Source organism: Cicer arietinum, chromosome 4 (assembly GCF_000331145.2).
Source record: "Cicer arietinum cultivar CDC Frontier isolate Library 1 chromosome 4, Cicar.CDCFrontier_v2.0, whole genome shotgun sequence".
NCBI classification, from domain to species: Eukaryota; Viridiplantae; Streptophyta; class Magnoliopsida; order Fabales; family Fabaceae; genus Cicer; species Cicer arietinum.
In genome coordinates this window covers 30,197,495-30,203,327 of record NC_021163.2, presented here as the reverse complement: position 1 = coordinate 30,203,327, position 5,833 = coordinate 30,197,495, and the positions used below count along the sequence as shown (strand labels likewise).

At 27.5% G+C, this 5,833-nt stretch overlaps 1 pseudogene; it reads right to left on the bottom strand.

Moving 5' to 3' along the window:
* Positions 1-3,190: 3,190 nt before the first annotated feature.
* LOC105851060 (cytochrome P450 93A3-like) lies at positions 3,191-4,929 on the bottom strand (annotated as a pseudogene).
* Between the last annotated feature and the right edge of the window lie 904 nt (positions 4,930-5,833).

Sequence of the window (5,833 nt, the reverse complement as noted above, 5' to 3'; positions counted from 1 at the left end):
TATATATATATATATTCACTAACTTTATTGATAGTTCAATTGAAATAAAAAGACTTAATTAAAGTTTTGGTCTCTCTATTTTCAACCAATTTATAGAATTAGTCCTCATATTTTAAAACATGATACTATTGGTTCATTCTTTATATTTTTGAACTAAAAAAATAATGTAACATATTTTAAATAATGTGACATATAACTTAATGATATAAAATAATTTAAAGTCATTAATTATTCAAATGTCATTAATTAAATTGTAAAAATGAATAATATCTGAAGTTAAAACTGAATTTTTTAGATAATTTTATTATAATTATGAGTTTTAATTATTCAATCTCATCATATTATATGTCATGTCATTTAAAACATGTTACATCTTCAATTTTTTATTACAAAATCAGAATAAATGATCAAAATTGTTAAATTTTAAGACAAGAGTACTAATTTTGTGAAATAATGAAAATAGAGGCACTAAAGTTATAATTAAATTAAATAAAAAAAGGATTAGCTACCTTGAAAAGTAAGAAGCAATATATAAGAAAGAAAAAGAAAGAACTAGAGGCGTATGTCTCATAACAAAATAAGAAGGCAGCAATACACATAAGCTTAGGGATGGCAAAATAGGGTATCTCCTCCCATTTTTCTTCGAGTTGTCATTAACTTCTTTAAAATGGTAGAGCGATGCGAGTCAATTTAAGCTGTATGGTTGAAAACTTTACCTCGATCTTTTGAAAGTTGGATTTTGTACCCTATCAATTGAACTTATACTCTCAAATGTTAAAAATTTAAATATGTCACTTTAATTTCTATTAAATTAATAGTAAAAAAAAAATACTTTAAAATCTCACCCTCTCACTAAAATTTTCGGTAAGTAATTTTTCGCCCAAATATTCATTACATATTTCAACTAAAATGTGTGGTTGTCCGTTTAAACTTAGGTTGACGCAGCTCTCCTATTAGATTGTGTAAGAGGTCAAACTCAAGAATATTCAATGGTATTTTTCGCTCCTCTTGCACTCACTGAAAATAAATTGAATATGAAATAAATGTTTAAATAAATTTAAAAAAACAAAAACTGTAACGAAAATTTTAAAAAGGAATGAAATTTTCGATAGTTATTTTTCAATACCGAAAATTTCATTTTTGAAAGTTCTAGGTGTTTTGACAGGAAATTTGACTATACATAATGGTGTTTATTTCACTCCTACTTCAAAAAAAAAATTAAAAATAATCCAAAAAAAATATATAATAATAAAAATAATAATAATAATAATAATAATAATAATATGTACTGAAAATTTCAAGGCACAAAATATTTGGTAGTGAAATTTTGGTGAGAAGTGAGATTTTGAAGTAATTTATTTTTACTATTATTTTAATAAAAAAGTTAAAGGGGCGTATTTGGATTTTTAACATTTGTGGGATATGAGTTAATTGAGGGGTAAAAAATTCAACTTTCCGATATTTTTTGTGACGGGCCAGTGGGTTGGTGGATTGATCTCTCAATGTTTTCTTTATATAAAAAAATATTAAATAAAATATTTTATAAAACAATGTTAAAATTGAAAAAACAATAAATAAATATAAAACTAATTTTTGGAAATCAAAATATCTAACCACTGAGTTCACTAAAAAATATAAAAATTATCATTTAAAACATCCATATTTTAGTATCTAAAAATATATAATAAAATAACAAGACATCAAAAATAAAAAGTTTACGACTTAACCAATTTGACAAATCTTTAGAAACATGAGATTAAAGTATGAAACTAAAGAGATTAATTTAAGTGATTTTTTTCTCTCTACTTTATGAAGAATAAAACTGAAAAATGAATTGGGACTTATATATAGAAAAAGTGGAAAAAAAGAGTTTATTTTTCTTTATTTTAATCCGAAGGACAAACTTGTCAGTTCCTCCATGTTTTTTTAGCGGGTTAGGCGAAGTGAGTCAACTAGCAATGGCAAGTTCAAAATCTTAATTTGTGTGCCAAAAAAGATGGGCTAAACAAACTGCCGACGGATGAAACTCATTTTGCCATTCCTACACAAGTCGTACGAGAGGTTGCACATCATGAAATAAGATTAGAAATAGTGGCGGCAGAAGGGAGATTTTGAGGGTGGTTGGAATTGAAGTAGAGTGTCTCAATTTTAAGAGCAAATATTTATTCTTTTAAGAGTTCTTATTATTCTCCTTTAATTTGATGAATCCATACTATTATTTCTCATTTAATTTTGTTTATAATAATGAGCTTTCTTCTAGGGTCTTCACTTAGTTTTGTAAATGAAATATATTTTATTAAGTTTTATAGGATTAATCATCTTTGGAATAGTTCTAATCAATTATTTGTTAAAAATTGTACAACAATTAATTGGTGGATCTATAACATAATTAAAAACTATAAGTTATTGCACGACTAACCTTAAAGTTTAGTCTTCTAATTATTTAACGTTTTTGTTCTTTATGCTTTTATTGAATTTAAACTATTTAAAGAATCAAACAAGAGATTAATTTAGGAAGAAAAAAAGTAACAACGAATGACTTAACATGTTAATAAATTTAGTAAAGGAATTCATAATCAAATCAAAAGAACTGAACTATAATTAGATGTAATCATAATTACAAATAAAATTGTGGTCATATTCTTCTCTATATATTTTATAACTTTATTGATCTTGTGTTTAATAGCTTTCTATTTTATAGCTATTTAGTTACAGTGAATAAACCTGTATTTATTATAATCTAAATAATAAACAATCTTACTTTATTTGATACTTATTAATTAATATCTGCTGATACAATACTTTTTAATACTACTTATGCAATAGAAAATATTTATTCTAAGTGTTTTTAATACAATAGTTAATTGATATAAATCGTTGTATAAATTTTTTTATCTAATATTTATTTTTCCATACTTATACCAGCTAATTCTAGTCAAAACATTTTTTAATTTTCAAACAATTAGCTTTTAGCTGTCGAAGTTTTATGATATTCTTTAATTTGATTTAATATTTTTATGCTTAATATTTTAAAATATTTTTTAAACCAAAATGAATGAAATTTCACAATGGATTATTTTTGTTTTGAAACAAAAGGCTAATTGTTTGAATTTCAACATAGTCTTCTAATCAAATTATGCACAACCAATAATATTTTACAATTTATTTTCATGTGTAAGATTATGAAACAAATGCGTCAAAACAAAAAAAAAAAACACAAATACATTAGCAATAATTTCAAAGTGAAATCTGAATAGTTGAGAAGGAGATATGGAAAAGGTATAATCCAACCATTTTCTCAATCTTCTATTCACTAGAAGGAATGCTTCTAAAACGGGGAATAGGGAAACACGTTAGAGGATGAGCCCTTGGAAGGGTTAATCCTGATTTCTCTTCCATGTTAGCTATTCCCGTTTCATTATCTAGCTTCCATTCAAAACACTGAATCATGGTTGCAAGATTTGTGGGAACAAATTGAAGAGCAAAGGATGCACCAGGGCAAACCCTTCTTCCAGTTCCAAATGATATAAGTTGGTAATTTTTTCCCCAAACATCAAACTTATTATATTCGTTAATGAACCTCTCTGGCTTGAACTCAAGGGGTTTTTCCCAAATGTTAGGGTCCCTACCCATTGACCATAAATTAACAAATAAAATGGCCTTTGCTGGAATTTCATAACCATAAATGTTGCAATTTTCTGATGATTCTCTTTCTATTATAGGTACTGTGGGGTGAATTCTTAGTGTTTCTTTAATAATAGCTTGCAAGTATGGAAGGTTGGGAAGATCTGATTCTTGTATTAATCTACTCTTTTTTTTTGTTACCGAATCAATCTCTTGTCTTGCTTTCTCCATCACATTTGGATTGTTTATTAACTCAGCAAGAGCCCATTCCATTGTTATTGCTGATGTGTCTGTTCCTGCCATAAATATATCCTGCATAATTCATAGTTTCATATTATAATATTTCTGCATAGGTTATTTCAATTGCAAAACATGAAAGAAAAAAGAAAATAATGGTTTAAATAGTAGCCTTACCAAAATGAAAGCCTTGATATTGTTTCTTGTCAAACTCTCATCTTCATGTATTTCCAACAATATATCAAGTATATCTCTAACATCATCATCTTCACTCTTCTTCTTCCTTTTTTCTTGATGCTCCTTTATCACTCTCTCCATCATTGTATCAAACTTTTCCATAATCCCTTTAAGCCTTTTATTCATTCCTTGAAAATATAAATTCTTACAAAACCAAATAAAATCCGAGACATTAAATTTCCCAGCTATCTCTGCTGTGTCTTTCACCATCTTCCTAATCTCTTCAACATCATTATCATTCTCAGAACAATTTGTTCTCATTGTCATCCTTGTTATAATGCTATTGGTTAGAGTCAATAGCTCGCCGCCGACATCAACGGCCTCACCTGCTTCCCCTTTCTTTTGCAAAAGTCTCAGAAGCTTTACAGTCTCTTGTTGTCTCACGGGAAGAAGCTGATCAAGTATTCTTCCACCAAGAAGCTCTGACATACACTTCCTCTTCATGAACTTTCAATAGTCACCATAAGGTGCAAACACAAAACCCTTTGAGCCATATGATATGTAGTGAAGTGCAGCATTACTAAAGCGGTTGGAGAAGTATGTTTCTTTGGTTTTAAGAAACTCATTTGCGACTTCTGGATTGGAAGCTACTACACAAGGTATAGAGCCTAGGAAAAGTTGCATTATGGGTCCATATTGAATTGAAAGTTTGTGAAAACTTTGGTGTGGTAATTTAGAAAGAAGGTGAAGGTGTCCAATGATAGGTAGAGCAAGAGGGCTCGGTGGACTTTTATCATACTTTTTCTTCTTTCTAGTCAGTATTGCTCGAAAAGCTTTGGGGGAGAGTAGCAAAAAGAAGAACATTAGGATATAGTCTTGCATTCCAGCCATACTTGAATTTTTTTAAATGAAATTGTAAATTACAATCTTGGCTATGACATATATATATATATATATATACATATATATATATATATATATATATATAATGAAACCGTGAGATGAGTGATTCTTAGTCATTAATCAAATCACGAATGATAAAGATTAAAATAACAAGCCATATGACTTTTTTAAGTAGTTATGTGACACTTTCAATCATAATAATTCATGTATGATTGCATGGTTAAAATTTAATTCTTTCACACTGTCATATATATATATATGGATGTATATACATATTAAAACATCTCTTTAAAATGAGAGGAGTTTTAATATGAGAGCGTGAAATGATTAAATCATAATCATATAACTATACATGAGTGATTATAATTAAAAGTATTAAACGATTAATTAAAAAATTCACATGATTTTTTTGTTTTATATATATATATATAAAAGATCAAATGCTTATTTTAAATTGATGGTATGAGATAGAACGAAATGGAATAAATTTATTTTCCATTGACTGGATGACTAAAAAAGAATGGAAGGTATCTCTTCATTTTTCTTGCCATCTATTTTCAGAGAAATGAAAAACAATGAATTCTACTCCAATTTACTCATTTTAACCTATCCAAACACATTAACCGAGTACAATTTGTTGGTCTCTTGATTATGTTTGATATTGCACATTGGTGATTTTTCGTCACCATGTTGATTAGAGTCAAATTAATTGATTACATGAGTATCACCAATATATATATATATTTTTATTTTATATTAGGTGATATTTTGTTTTTATTTAACTCAAATCCCTTAAAACAAACTAAAAAGTTAAAAACAAAAGAAGTAGAGCCACGGAGGAGAACTAAGGAGTCCTCTTCGATAGAGAAAAATAATTGCTACTTGGTAGCTG